Below are 16,490 nucleotides of genomic sequence, written 5' to 3'. Positions count from 1 at the left end.
TTTACAAGCCCCTGTGGGTGGGACTTTCTGGCAAGGGCAGATAAAGGACTCCCCAAACCGCCCAAAGTTCAACCAGTTCCAGGAAGGGCCTAACCACACAAGGGGTGGGCTGTTGGGCAATTCCCCATTTCCTCGTCTGTATACCACCCCACTGAAAGCCACCAATGAATTTAAAAGTCACCTCAGGTGACCAATAAGCTGTATACAACTCATCCTGTTGCCAAAGTCTGCCTACCAAACTGTATAAAAAGTGCTCATGTTAAGAGCTCGGAGCCACTTCTGTCCTGAAGACAGAGTGACCCCAGCATGCTGGAATTAAAAAACCTCTTGCTTGATTGCAGCGATCTCTGTCTCCTGGTCTTTGCAAGATGAGCCTTCCCAACAAGTAAGATTCGTGCTTTTGGGCCAGTCTTACAATTTGGTGCGTTGGCCGGGAAGCGGCTCTCTCTGGGACCAGAGACTAAAGAACGGAGGATCGCTCAAGCAGGTACCACAGTTGTCTGTCTGTCTGCTGTGTCTGTCTTTGTGTCTTTGTTTTCTACTGTAATCTGATTTCGGCTTTTTGGTGGCTCAGGGACGGAGTCGCCGGTCTGTAGTGGTCATAGCGGCGGGTAGACGTACCGGCATGTCGCGGCCACAGGAATCCTGGAGAACGCTCCAGATTCCTCTGTTGGAGATGAACAGGTTTGGCTCCACAGGAGATCTCTAGGAAGGAGACCCGTCCCGAGTTCTCTGATAATCAGGTTGTGGTGCCCGTGGCAGGGGCACGTCAGTGTTTTGGCTTTTGTTTGTCTGGTTGCATGTGTGTTGGGACTGATGACTTTCTGGGGTGACATGGGGCAGACTGTTTCAACCCCTTTAAATCTGACTCTGAAATACTGGAGTGACGTGAAGGCTAGAGCTCATAATCTGTCTGTACAGGTTAAAAAGGATAAATGGGTAACACTCTGTTCTTCGGAGTGGCCGACTTTCCAACTCGGGTGGCCCACCGAAGCCTCTTTCTCTCCACTGCTGATCATGGCAGTAAAGAGAAAAATTTTTGGTCTCAATTCTAAAAGTCACCCAGACCAGGTTCCTTATATCATTGTCTGGGAAGATCTGGTCACAGACCCTCCTCTGTGGGTCCGTCCCTTTGTTTCCCTTGCAGGTCCATCAGCTGTGTTTGCTCTTCAAGGGATGGAAAAGAAGCCAGAAGTCCTACCCTCCACTGATTCAGACTTGCTTCTTCTAGACCCTCCCCCTCCCTATCCCCTTTCTCTCCGACCACAGGCAGTCCACCCGTCAGCTCTGCCAGAGGACCCACAAGGACCCGAGAGAGGGCCTGCTCAAGGGACACGCAGTAAACGAGTGGCCTCTTCAGAGGCAATTCCTATCTTCCCCCTGTGGGCTTATGGCCCTCCTGATTAAGAGGGCAACCAGCCCTTACAGTACTGGCCTTTCTCCTCTTCCGATCTTTACAACTGGAAATCTCAGAATCCCCCTTTCTCTGAAAACCCCCAGGGTCTCACTAACCTTGTAGAATCCCTCCACTTTACTCATCAGCCCACCTGGCATGACTTCCAGCAGCTCCTCCAGGTCCTGTTCACCACTGAGGAAAAACAACGAATCCTCCTGGAGGCTCAAAAGAACGTTCCAGGAGACGATGGGTGACCTACCCTCCTCCCTGATGTCATAGATGCAGGATTCCCGTTGACCAGACCTAACTGGGATTTTAACTCAGCAGAAGGTAGGGAGCACCTGAAGGTCTATCGCCAGGCTCTAATGGCAGGTCTCTGAGGGACAGCAAAACACCCCACCAATTTGACTAAGGTAAGAGAGGTGACCCAGGGGCTCAATGAGTCTCCGTCAGCATTTCTGGAGAGACTCATGGAGGCATTCCATCAGTTTACCCCATATGATCCTAGTAGTGAAGAACACAAAGCTACTGTGACAGTTGCTTTTATTGACCAGTCTAGTAGAGACATCAAAAAGAAACTGCAGAAGCTTGAAGGGTTACAAGATAAGTCATTAAGGGAATTAGTGCAGGTGGCTGTAAAGGTTTATCATAATAGAGAGTCAGAAGAAGAAGGAAGAGAGAAAGCAGAAAGAACAAGAGGCTAAAGAAATAAAGAGAGAAAAGCGCCAAGAAAGAAATCTTCACAAAATTCTGGCCACTGCAGTCAGGGAAACTAGGGAACCTAGTAAGACCATACCAGGCAACAGGAAGGAACCCCCAGCAAAGGATCAGTGTGCGTACTGCAAGGAGAAAGGACACTGGGCTCAAGAATGCGCCAAGAAAAAGAAAAAGCCTCAGGCCCCCAAGGTCTTGGCCCTGCAGGAAGACAGTGATTAGAGGGGATGGGGTTCAGACCCCCTCCCCAAACCCAGGGTAACCCTAACAGTGGAGGGGAAGCCTACTCAGTTCGTGGTAGATACTGGAGCCGAACATTCAGTGTTGCAACAGGCAGGTGGACCCCTTCTCCAAAAGAAGTCGTGGGTACAAGGGGCTACAGGGAACAGACAGTACCCCTGGACTACCCGAAGAACAGTGGACCTAGGCATGGGCTGGGTATCCCACTCGTTCATTGTCATTCCTGAGTGCCCCTACCCACTACTGGGAAGACACCTCCTCACCAAAATGGGTGCTCAAATTCATTTTGACCCCAAGGGACCTCGGGTGTTAAATTGGCAAGGAAAGCCTCTCCAGGTACTAACTATCAGGCTGAAAGATAAATACCAATTGTTTGAAAAACAAGGGCGGGAGACCAGACAGATGGACTGGTGGTTAGAAAACTACCCCCAGGCATGGGCAGAAACTGCAGGGATAGGGAAGGCTAAGAACTGGCCCCCCATCCACATAGAGCTGAAGGCTCAGGCCAGTCCTATAGCTGTCCGACAATACCCAATGTCCCGAGAGGCAAACAAAGGCATCCAACCCCACATTGCCTGTTTGCTTCAGCTGGGGATCCTACGGAAGTGTCAATCAGCCTGGAACACGCCCTTGCTGCCCGTCCGAAAACCTGGGACTAATGACTACTGGCCGGTCCAAGATCTCTGAGAGGTAAATAAGTGGGTAGCTGACCTCCACTCCACAGCTCCTAACCCCTATAATCTTTTAAGCTCTTTACCCGCAGACAAGACCTGGTACTCGGTACTGGACCTCAAAGATGCCTTCTTCTGTTTACCACTGGCTGTAAAAGGCAAGATTATTTTGCCTTCGAATGGAAAGATCCAGAGACTGGCCTAGCAGGGCAACTCACACGGACCCGCCTGCCTCGAGGATTCAAGAACTCGCCCACCATCTTTGATGAGGCCCTCCACCAGGACTTGGCTATGTTCCGGGCCTCTAACCCCCAGGTAACTCTGTTGCAGTATGTAGATGACCTCTTCCTGGCAGCAGCTGACGAGGAACTGTGCCTGGAAGGAACAAAGCGTCTCCTCACAGAGTTGGGAGAACTGGGCTATCGAGCTTCCGCCAAAAAGGCTCAGATCTGCAAGCGACAGGTCAGTTACCTGGGGTACCTTCTTAAAGACGGGAAAAGATGGTTGTCTGAGGCCAGAAAAGAGACAGTGTTTCACATTCCGCGACCCACTAATCCAAGACAAGTCAGGGAATTTTTAGGTACTGCTGGGTTCTGCCGCCTATGGATACCTGGTTTTGCTGAGATGGCAGCCCCGTTATATCCCCTCATCAAGAATAGTCAGCCCTTCAAGTGAGGAAAGGAAGAACAACAGGCTTTTAACAACATCAAGATGGCCTTAATGTCTGCACTGGCTCTGGGGCTCCCCAAGTAACAAAGCCCTTCCACCTGTATGTGGCAGAAAATAAGGGGGTTGCAAAGGGGGTCCTAACTCAAAAACTGGGGCCCTGGAAAAGGCCTGTAGCATATCTGTCAAAAAAAAAAACTAGACCCAGTAGCCTCGGGGTGGCCAGCTTGTCTAAGGATCACAATGACAATAGCTGTTCTGGTAAAAGATGCTGGCAAGTTGACTATGGGACAGAGTTTGGTAATCTCGGCACCTCATGCTTTAGAGAGTATTGTCCACCAGCACCCCCCTGACTGCTGGCTCACAAATGCTCTCATGACTCACTATCAGACTCTGTTACTGAACTCAGACCGGGTTTCTTTCGCTCCCCCGGCAAGCTTAAATCCAGCCACGCTGCTCCCAGACCCTGACCTTGACCCTCCTATCCGTGACTGCCAACAAGTGCTTGCTGAGGCACATGGATGGCGGAAAGACTTGTCAGATCAGCCTCTGACGGACGCCGAAGCCACCTGGTTTACTGATGGCAGCAGTTTCCTAGAGGAAGGAGTACAAAAGGCAGGAGCCACTATAGTAGATGGCCAGAACCTGATATGGGCACAGGCCTTACCTGCAGGAATGTCCACTCAGAAGGCAGAGCTCATCACCCTCACAAAAGCCCTTGAACTAGGAGAGGGCAAAAGAATCAACATCTACACAGACAGCAGGTATGCCTTTGCCACTGCCCATGTGCATGGTGCTATCTATTAGCAACGGGGTCTGCTGACCTCTGGAGGAAAAGAAATCAAAAACAAGGCAGAGATCGTAGCCCTGTTGGAGGCCCTGCACAGACCGCTAAAAGTGAGTATTATACACTGCCCAGGCCACCAGAAAGGGGATTCCCCCATCGCCAGGGGAAACAACTTGGCCGATTCTGAAGCAAGGGCGGCAGCCCACGGGTCCACGTCTATTCTGTTAGTTAACATCCCTGAGCTAGAAAAGCCCAAGTTTAAATACTCTACTGAGGACATAGCAGTGATCTCAAGGGACTCTAATAACCACTTTGATCAGGAAAAGGAACGTTGGCAGGCAGTGTCAGGCAAGCCCATCTTGCCACACGAACAGGCATGAGCCATGATTCAACAAATGCACCAATGGACTCACCTGGGAGTTAATAAATTAGTCCAGACTGCCCTAAAAATGAAATATCACATCATAGGGCTAAGACAATTGGCAGAACAAATAGTTAAAAATTGTGTACCGTGTCAAAATGTAAATGCTTGTAAAAATACCGTAGGACTTGGCAAGAGACTCAGGGGTGACAGACCAGGAGTATATTGGGAAGTAGACTTTACAGAGATCAAGCCAGGTAAATATGGTTACAAGTATCTCCTAGTTTTTGTAGACACCTTCTCTGGATGGGTGGAAGCATTCCCAACAAAGCAGGAAACTGCCACCGTCGTGGTCAAGAAAATCCTGGAAGAAATCTTCCCATGCTTCAGGGTACCCAAGGTAATCGGGTCTGACAATGGGCCCACCTTCATTGCCAAGGTAAGCCAGGGAGTGGCCAGATACTTAGGGGTCAATTGGAAATTACATTGTATCTACAGACCCCAGAGTTCAGGACAGGTAGAAAGGATGAACAGAACTCTAAAAGAGACCCTGACTAAATTAACCATGGAGACTGGCGTGGACTGGGTGGTGCTCCTTCCCCTGGCCCTGTTTAGAACTAGGAACACCCCCTCCCAGTTCAACCTGACCCCCTTTGAAATTCTCTATGGTACCCCTGCTCCCTTGACTTTACTTGGGGACGCCTTTGAACCCACTTGCCACAGTAACAGTGACTTATATGCCAGGTTAAAAGGACTGCAAGCGGTGCAGAAGGAAGTCTGGACGCAGCTGGCGGCCGCCTATGAGCCTGGGACCCCCGAAGTTTCTCACCAGTTCCAGGTCGGGGACACGGTCCACGTAAGACGACATCGCTCCCAGACCCTGGAGCCCTGCTGGAAGGGACCTTACCTGGTGCTCCTGACAACACCAACGGCCGTAAAAGTAGACGGGTTCTCCACCTGGATCCACGCCTCGCACATAAAGCCTGCACCACCAGAGGACCAAGGATCAAAAGACGCCACCTGGAGAGCCCAAAGTTCCAAGGAACACCCCTTGAAGCTCAAAATTGTTCGGACTGGGGGTTCAGACACCTTAAATATTGTAAGATGAAAATTTTATTTTTTCCCCTTCTGTACCTGACAGTCTTTCCCGGAAGCCTGAGAGCTTCCAGCCCACATACTCCTCGAAAGTTAACTTGGTATGTTATAAATGGAGTAGGGGATAAGATCTGGAACTCATCCAAAGTCACCTCGGGATCATGGTGGCCTGACCTGTTTCCCAATGTGTGCAAATTATCTATGGGATCCCCAGCCGACTGGGATTTAGAAGGATACTTTGATGCTCACAACCCCCCTTCTACCCCCTCCCCACCGGGGCACCTCAGGCTCAATCCATGGGGGGGTTGCTCTACTAGAGATCAGAGAAGTATGCTGAGCGCTCTCACCTTCTAAGTGTGCCCTGGGTTCCACCGTAACAGGGCACTTAACCACAGATGTGGAGGGAAAAGAGATTATTTCTGTAAGAACTGGGGCTGGCTACGAGACCTCGGGGGACACGCATTGGGGTCCCTCATCATCCTGGGACTATATAAAGATAACTGCTAATTATACCCACCAAAAGACAGGGAGCCAAGGAAACCCAAATTGGAAAAATGTCCCTGCCTGCAAGGGATGGTGCCACCCCCTCTGAGTGTCCTTCACGGATTCAGGAAGGAAAATCACTGGATGGGAAACAGGGTTTACGTGGGGGTTAAGGTTCTATAAAGAGCGGTATGATGATGGGCTGTTGTTCACCATCAAACTCAAAGTAGAAACCCAGTATACCGCCATAGGCCCAAATAAATACCTAGTTCCAACGGTCAAACCAAAGACTACCCTAGCACCCCCAGGTGCCCGACCAGAGTCCTCAGTCCCTACTGTAGGGTCGGAGGCTGCAGCACCAAAGAAAATAACTCAGCCCCCTGAGCCTAGGCCTCAAAAACAAGCTGGGTTAGTCCACTTAGTCTCTGAAGCTTTCAAGGTCTTAAATAGTACCAACCCCAATGCTACCTGCTCCTGCTGGCTTTGTTATAATGTTGCACCCCCATATTATGAAGGAATAGCCTTCCGAAGTGAAATTAATACTACAACTGATGTCTCCAACTGTCATTGGCAGCAACGACAGGTCAAACTCATTCTGTCAGGTGTTGCGGGGCAAGGAACATGTGTGGGAAAGATCCCCTCCTCACACAGCCAGCTGTGCAACCAGACTCTTAACTTGACCGAGTGGTCTGGTGACACATATTTATTGACCCCTCTAGAAGGATGGTGAGTCTGTGCTACTGGGGTCACACCCTGTGTTAGATTACAGGCCCTAGAAGAGACCCAGGATTTCTGTGTCTTGGTTCAGTTGTTGCCTCAGCTTGTTTACCATCCCTATGAAGAACTATTATCATACTGGGATGAAAATAACGGAAACTACCGAACCAGAAGGGAGCCCCTAAGTATCACGCTCTCTGTCCTCTTAGGCTTAGGATTGGGAGCAGCTGGGGCAGCGACAGGAGCTTCGGCTCTGGCTATTCAACATCAGAATTACCAAAGTTTACAGGCAGCCATAGATGCTGATATTAAAGAAATAGAAAATTCAACTACTAAATTACAAGAGTCCCTCATCACTCTGTCTGAGGTGGTCCTACAAAATAGAAGGGGACTAGACCTCTTGTTCCTTCAGCAGGGGGAACTCTGCGCTGCACTAAGAGAAGAATGTTGTTTTTACATTGATCACTCAGGGGTAATTAAAGACTCCATGGCCAAAATTAGGGAAGGCCTAGCCAAAAGGAAAAGAGAGAGAGAACAAAATCAGGGATGGTTTGAGTCATGGTTCAACTCCTCTCCATGGCTCACGACCCTCGTGTCTACCCTACTAGGACCACTAGTCATTTTGGTGTTGCTTCTGACTTTCGGTCCCTGCATTTTAAATCGCTTGCTAGCTTTTGTTAGAGAACGTGTTAGTACTGTTCCAATTATGATGTTAAGGCAACAATATCAGGAATTAAACCAACAGGAATCAGTATTTCATGATTGAAATACCCACAAGAGAAAGGGGGGAATGTGGACCTAAACCCCTTCCCCCACCCTTAAATATTAACTGACTAGTTTTTCTGCTTCTGTAATTAGCTTGTACAAGGTTTTACAAGCCCCTGTGGGTGGGACTTTCTGGCAAGGGCAGATAAAGGACTTCCTAAACCGCCCAAAGTTCATCCAGTTCCAGGAAGGGCCTAACCACAACAAGGGGTGGGCTGTTGGGCAATTCCCCAGTTCCTCATCTGTATACCACCCCACTGAAAGCCACCAATGAATTTAAAAGTCACCTCAGGTGACCAATAAGCTGTATACAACTCATCCTGTTGCCAAAGTCTGCCTACCAAACTGTATAAAAAGTGCTCGTGGTAAGAGCTCGGAGCTGCTTCTGTCCTGAAGATGGAACGACCCCAGCATGCTGGAATAAAAAACCTCTTGCTTGATTGCAGCAATATCTGTCTCCTGGTCTTTGCGAGATGAGTCTTCCCAACAAGATTCGCACTTTTGGGCCAGTCTTACACTAACTAGAATGAATTGGAACTCTTTTTTACTGGCTTATACACACTTATTATATTAATAAGCTTCAGTTTGCACCTGAAGCATGTAACTTGATTATTTCACATTGAGCTTTCCGTAAGTAAAAATATTATTTTTATATGAACTACTCAATTCAAAGAAAAAAATCAAATTTTAGATTTATTATTGTTAAACCTAATTGGAGAACATGGTTTTAGTTTGTGGAGCAATGAGCTTGCTGATACAATTCCATTTCCTTAGAACCACTCCCCTAAGGGAGTGTTGGAGTCTGCAGAGCAAACAGAATTGCTGCCACTGTACCCTGAAGCTGAGAAGGGAAGAAAGTTCTCACACTTTTAATAGGTTAGTTCCACCCAATCTAAAAATGTGGGTCAACGGATGTCAGACCCTCACCACAAACCAGATAATTCCTTCTTCCTGTGGGATGCAGAGAGGCCAGGAGTGTCAAGTCTCCTCATGGGAAAATGTGGACAAACATTTTCTATTTTTTTCTTAATCCATTGGCCTTGAGTACCCATTAAGCCTGTTGTCAACTGAGGATGTGACTCTTTCTCTATGGACAGACCTGCTCCCCATCATGTGACTGCTCCCCAATAATATCCACTACTCCTTTATGAATCAGCCTGGAACATGGGTGTACAACTTAGGTTTTTCATTCAGGAAGCCCAGAAATGAAAAAAAAATTGTAGATTCATTAAATTAACTCCAGGGCTTTGCTGTACTCAAGGCTGTCATTCTACTCCATAATTTATTCTCCATCCCACATATGCCCAGCCTCATTACCCAGTATTGCTCATAAGAAGTTATGCAGTCAGATCAAATGAAAGGATAACAACACTCCAATAATATGATGGCAGCCATAAAAAAATAAATTTAAAGAAAAAAGAGCTTCAAATTTCATTCCCTTCGGCAAAAGGACTGGCGGCAAGCACTGAATATAGTTAACTGCAAAACTAACAGTAAAACAAAAGTGGGAATAGGGGTGACAAAAGAATAATATTGAAGTCACACAGCAGGGAAGAGTAGGGGGTTAGGGAGAAATTGGGTTAGGGAGAAATGGACACAAAGAATGAGTACATTTTGCAATAATGAATACGTCAACTATCCTGACTTGATCATCACATATTGTATACATATTCACATGCTTAATATATTTGATTTTTTTCCTCATGCACTTCAATTGCCTGGCAAGGCAGACTTTAAATCCTTATATGCAAAATCTTTCTTACAACTTAAAAAACTCTTGTAAATCTAATTACTTGATTTGCCGTGTTCAGATGTTTGATTTTTCTAAAATGTTCTAATGCTCAAGTTTATAAGCTTGAGCAGTGTCTTATACCCTTCAACTAAAAATCATCAGTCTAAAATCAATGCATATTTCAAGTTGAAAAAAACAAGGCTTAACTCAAATTCTGTCAGACTTTTAAACATATTTTAAACTTAACACTAAGATATTATTATTTACTTCACTGTCTCTACACTAAATTTTACACCTTCTCAGGGTTATAAATCCATTTACCCCACTAAGCAGAGCAGTTTGACCTCCTCAGGAAAAATGAGGATATTAAGTCAAAAGATTAGTGCCTGTTATAGACTGAATGTTTGTGTGCCCCCCAAAAATCCATGTTTAATTCTAATCCCTGATGTGATGGTATTAGGAGGTGGGGCCTTTGGGAGGTAATTAGGTCATGAGGGTGAAGCCCTCATGAATGGGATTAGTGCCCTTATAGGAAGAGACATGAGAGCTTGCCCTCACTCTCTCTGCTCCCCACCATGTGAGGACACAGCAAGAATGCGGCCATCTGTAAACCAGGGAGAGAGCCCCACCAGATACCGGATCTGCTAGTGCCTGGATCTTGGGCTTCCCAGCCTCCAGAATTGAGAGAAATAAATGTTTTTTGTTTAAGCCATCCAATCTATGGCATTTTGTTATAGCAACTTGAGCTGACTAAGACAGTGCCATGAAACAGTTACTTGTCAGATTGAAGAGCAGGCCAGGAGAGTGCAGGGCCACATACTGCCAAGGTAATGCACACAGGTGAACTCCTGGAGCATTCTTCTTGTGGATTCAACTTTGCTAACCACAGGGCCAGGTTTTCAGCTGGACTGTTTCACAGTTCACATCAGCAGGGCATCTTTTGCATCATACCTTATCCCTCCTTAGGTAGACAGACTGCTACTGCACCCCCACCGAGACCTCAGCAAGTTTCCCTCATTTAATAGGTTCTGCATTCCTTTTGTATTTTTCATTTCTTACCAGATTCAATAGCCCTGACAATGGCCTCTCTTTTCTAATCTTCTAATAACAGGTCATCAGACCCACACTCATCTTCTTTTCCCTTCATACCTACCTGGCCTGACCTCTGAGACCTCATACTCTTTTCATATTTGTCTAGTCTGAAATCAAAGACCATAAACCTTTCTTCCAGTGAAATCTCCCTCTTCCTCCATCTTAATAATCCTTTTATTTTTCTTTAAATTTTCACTACTCCTCTTCCAGAAATAAGACCAAATCCTGTGAGGGTACTTCAAAAGTTCATGGAAAAATAGACTGAGAAGATAATACAAATCTTTCTATGAACTTTTTCAAGTACCCCCATATGTTGTTTTGTGGTTGTTTTTAATTAGTTCTTCTCTGATTCCTTCAGCAAACCTGATTCTCAGAGTTACAATGTTCTAGACACGGGCATTTTTAATTGCTTTCTTGAGTCTTTGGGTTTGTTTAATTATCTCTCTATCTTAACAAGAAAATGGTATATAATAAAGGTTTATAATGGTTCATAATAATTCCCACTGCTTTTGATCTCTTCATTGGAAAGAATATATCACCCGTTGTAGCTAAAGCCACAATATGAGTCTCCAAAATTCAACTTCATGGTCAAGATTGTATAATTAGCCAAAGGAGTACAAAGGTTACAGTTCCAGAGCCTCCTTGAGACGGTTTGAGGTAATTCTCTAGAACTTATGGATAAGCCTCATGACCTGAGATATAGGTCCCTCCACATTCTTATCTCTTGATCTCATGATATAGTTCACAATGACAGTAAGAGACTGGCCAGACATGGCCTATTTTAGGCTTACGCAAAGTTCACAAACACGTGTGCTCAAGAATGGAATTTAGCTTCTTTTGAGGTTTGAGGCTCAGACTGAAAACGTGTCTGAAAAACACAGCTGAACAAAAAGTTATTTCATCCACCAGTGCCTTACCCAAAAAGCATTTATATCTGAGATTCTGTCCATTTTGAGGTGAGACCAAAAAAACATGGATTTGGTGAGCTAATCTCTATCTTTGCCTTAAGTGCAGCACTAGGTAACCTTTGCCTGTGTAGATTCAAGGTCAGCACAGAAGTTAGCACCCAAAAGCCTGTGAGATCTTGCTTACTGAGACCGTAGAAGCTCCAGTTTGCTAAAGCCTCCATCTATTAAAAAAAGTAACCCTGTGCCTGTTTAAAACAGCTGGCAACTATAAAAATAGTCACTCTACTCTGGGGACTTTAATAAGGTAATACAGTATATGTATTACATACCTATTTATGTTATTTATGTATCTTCCTCAGACAGGTTGGAGGCAGCACCCTAGAATCAAGCTTCTGTAAGCTGCCAAAGTGAAAAAACCCAGGTGTGTCTGACTCTAAAGCATGTGTTCAAAACCATAACCTCTCACTGCCTGAACTGTGGATGGAAGGAACTTTAGGGACTCTGCCATCCCCAAGACTTCACACTTTTAAAGGCCCCATGGTCACTGGGGCTAAGGATGCTTTTGTCCATCTCCAGATAATTAATGACATTGATAGCTAACACATACGGTGCAGTTTACAGTGTGCCGATTCTGAGTTACTTCAGAAAAGGGTACCTCATGTAAGCCTCACTCAACCCCTTGATGATGAACCAAAGTGGAGAGAAGTTGAGACCACACTGAGCCGTGGGCTGCTGGGATTTGAACACAGGCCGCGCTGCCGGCAAGACCCTGCCTCCATCCCTCCTCCCCACCGCTTGCCCGGCTGCAGGAGCCCTGTGTGCTTTGGGATTTTATCAAAGCAACAAGAAGACACATCCAGAGTAGGTCCCTGAGGGGCAGGGGCATGGGCCCAGGGGTCCGCGAGGGCCCGCTCGGCTTTCAGGGGCAGGTGGCTCGAGCTGCCTCAGTCCACCTTGGGCCCAGTACCCGGGGCTTTGCCCAGTTGTCGTCTGGAAGTTGTGTTGCTTCTCTCTTCACTGCCTTTTGGACTTAGTTTCCCTCTCTGTAGTGCCATGGAGGGATGGGACACTACTCTCCTTTCGGTGACCTAGCAAAAACCCCGAGGTCTTATCCAATGCGCTTTGCCCCGTTAGCCGCCTCCTTCCGGAGAGCCAGCCGCGCGCACGAGGAAGGGCGCCACCGCGACCCGCAGGCCTTCACGGGGAAGGGCGCCACCGCGACCCGCAGGCCTTCACGGGGAAGGGCGCCACCGCGACCCGCAGGCCTTCACGGGGAAGGGAGCGCATCTGACGGGGGGCGGCGAGGGGGCGTTAGAGCGACGGTGAGAACGTCAGAAGTTGGGGTCGGCCTCTGAGACTGGACATGGGGACGGATGCCTCCCTACCCTTGGGGATGAGAGTCCCCTCCAGGAAATACGTAAGGGCTCCTACTCCTTTCCTGACAAAGCCAGCCCTGCCACGTCCCAGAGGTCCTCTTCCCGAAGAGCCCGACGGCGCGGCGCGCAAGGCGGGCGGTGACAGCGACACCGTGCAGGTGGACACGCCGCTGCCCGCCCCTCTCTCCACACCCGCCCCTCCTCCTGCCCCTCCGCTCCCCTCCCGAGACAGGGCGCGCCGGGCACCTCCGCAGGACGCGGCGGGGTGAGGACAGCTTCCCAGGAAGGCGGAGTTCAGGAAGGCTGCCGCCACCGTGCACGGAGGAGCCCGACACACACTCGCCCTCAGTCCGTGCTTATGGACACTCCCGGGAGACACCCCAGGGTCTCGACACACAGTGCAGAGAAGCTCCAAGCTGTGATAGGTCCGGGGGACCTAGGGGATGCACTTTGAGGAGCCCCCCAGGTGGAGTTAAAATGTGAAGGGAGCATGAGCTCTCACGCAGCTCCTAGAAGACTGGGAGCAGACTTGTGGATCTTGACCTACCCCAACAAATCCTCGCTGGTGGGGCTGCTGGGTGGAGGTCGCAGAATAGTTGCTGACTGGTGCCTCAGCCTGAAAGCTGCAAGGGGCAATCCGGACTCCCAAAGTAGGCAGAGCCACGTGCTGCAAACCACGAATGTGTTTGCATCCACCTGCCCTGATGGCGAAAGGTGAGTTTTCAGGTCTCTAGTCTGGTAACAGAAAGGACACACTTTGCTCTTGAACTGGTGGTTAATGTACTGGCCTCTACTGCATCTCCTTTTCCCAGGGGCATAGCTTGTCATTATGCGCCTTACCAGAAGCTAATTAATTTTCACTGCAGAGAGTGGACTTGAGAGGAAAACAGCCTTTCATTGCAGAAGGCAAGATTTGAGTGAGGCCAAGGGAAAAGTGTATGCTGTTTCAAATTAAATTGGGAATAGGTGAACTGGAAACCCTGCCCAGGGCCTGACATCCTGAGGCTTTGCCAGCTTCTGTGAGGGAAGTCAGGGAACATCTTTCCAGGACATCTTGAGCAACTAAGTAAAGACCTATTTGGACTCCTGCCTGCTGCCCTTTCCCTGCATCATCGGAGTTGGCAGGAGTTGGCATCCTGCCTCACGTCCGATTCCTATTGCCAGTGTGTGTGAGCATGTGTGTGTGTGTGTGTGTGTGTGTGTCAGAGAGAGAGAAAAAGAGACAGAGACAAAGAGATTGAGAGGGAGAGCAAGTCACCAAGTGAGAGCAGAAGTTTGGGGCACAAGGGTAGTCAAGGTCTTCTCCAGGCCTCCTGTCCCACTTACACACTTGCTCCACCAGGACATCTCTACCTGCCCAACTGTCATGTAGGGAGATGGTGTAAGCAGGGACAGGGAGCTGGGGTGTCAGATGCTGAGGGTGAGGAGGAGGGACAGAAAAGGTTACACCTATAAGAAATTATCAGTGGTCAGTGGTTCTGACTCTGGAGAGAGTTTCCGGGAAATTAATGCAGAATGGTTGCATTTCAGAAGAAACCCACACTCAGCCCCAGAGACTGATGATCCAGGAAGGCCAGAGCCGAGCCAAGGTTGGGCATTCTGCAAGTGTGTGTACATCAAGAGTGGGGCAGAGTTCATGGCTACCTCGTCCCCTCGCCCACCCACTCCCTATCCCTGAAGCTTGAGCAGCAGGTGAATAAAGACCCTAAGTCCCAAGTCTCAGAGACAATGTAGGGGACTCCTAGGGCATAAAGCCGAAACCACTTGGCTTCCACTCCTCTGCATGAGAAGCTGTGCTCTCTGAGACCAGGGGTGAATGAGGACTAGAAGGATGACGAGGAGGAGGAGAAGGGGTTGAACTCACTGCGATTCAGAACCACAACCAGTCTCTCTTGCATCCCTTTGAGAGCTCAAGTTCTGTTGTCTGAAGGTTCTGACATTTTGGGCCTTCACCCTGAGCTTCTGGGGGACTCTAGGATGAACAAACAGGGCTGCCTCCCACACAGGAAAACTGAATCATCAGCTTGGCATCTGGGCAGACCACCATGGGAGAGGCTGCTGCAAGGGCATCTGCTTGGCCACCCTCTGTCCTCTGACTCCCAGGCCAGTGGGCCACCAATCAGCTCTCCTTTCTCCTCCTACCAGTAAGTCTTCTCTGAGTCTGAGAAGCACACACATTGCTTCGTTTATCCTTTACTGAGCCCCTATTGCATGCCAGGCCCCATGAGAGTTGCTGAGAATACAGAGAATCTGGGGTAGCAACAAACACATACCACAACCTTGCAGTAAGTGCTGCAACAGAGGCATGAACAAGGGGTGGTGGAGCACAGAAGACTTCCTGGAAGAGGTGACATTTGGACTGGGTCTTCGGTGATTAAGTAGAAGATTGCTAGGCACCTGAAGGGGGAAAAGACATGCTAGGCAGTGGTAACTGTACATGCAGACACAGAGACAAGAAAGAGCAGGATGAGTCCAGGAAGTACAAGTGGCTTGTGTGACCAGAGCACGGGTGTGCATGGGTGGTGGCAGCATAAAGGCCAGGGAGGGAGGGAGGTGGGACCCGACCCCTCTGGGTTAAAGGGCCTGCCAAGGCATTGGGACTTGACCCAGGCAGTGACAGAGGGTTGGGGAAGGCTCTAAATAAGACAGTAGTATAACCAGAGTTGCACTTTAGAAACGTCACTGAGACCCAGAGTCAAGGACGGGCTGGAGGGGAGCGAGACTCCAGAGACAAGTGCAGGTAGGAGGCATGTAGGAGGCCCTTGCAACAGACCAGGCAAAAAATGAAAAGGGTATGAATCAAGGCAGCAGCAGCAGCAGTAGGGAAAAAAGAAAAAGACATATTAGGGAGGTTTTAAGGGGTTGGAAGGTTAGGGTTTAATCACCATTTGGACATGGGGTTGAGGGAGAGGGAGGAAGCTAGACTGACTCCCAGATTTCTGGCTTAGGTAACCGGGTGAGAGGTGCTAGGGAGAGGCAACAGATAATAGAGCAGAATTGGGGGAAGGTCTGAGTTTGAGGCACAGCATGTCCAGGTGGAGATACCAATAGGTGGTTGTAAACACGAGTTAGGAAAGAGGTCTGGGTGGGGGACATAAATATGGAGGCATCAGCGCAGCTGATAGGCAAGGCCACGGGCAAGAACGGAGGCACTGGCGGGAGTGCGAGTGGCGTTGGGTGCAGCTTCCACCTCTACTCCACTGTGCTGCAGAGCCCCCGAGAACTAGCGAAGGCTCACTGCACTCTAAACCCTCGTGCTACACACAGGAAGTGAGACTTGGGTCCCTGGTGCTCCCTGGGGCAGGGACAGCGCAGGAAGGATGCTCCCACCAGCATTTACTCTTCTGAAATAACTGCATCTGGTTACTGTCCTTTACTACCTGGGGCTTAAGACCTGGGCCACAGAACCAATGGCCCAAAAGGCTGAGGAGAAACCAGAAGCTGCCTGCTCTCAGGCCAGGCTGCTGGGTCAGTGTGGAGAGGACTA

This window comes from Cynocephalus volans, chromosome 12 (genome assembly GCF_027409185.1).
Source record: "Cynocephalus volans isolate mCynVol1 chromosome 12, mCynVol1.pri, whole genome shotgun sequence".
Taxonomy (NCBI): Eukaryota; Metazoa; Chordata; class Mammalia; order Dermoptera; family Cynocephalidae; genus Cynocephalus; species Cynocephalus volans.
This window is presented reverse-complemented; position numbering follows the sequence as displayed.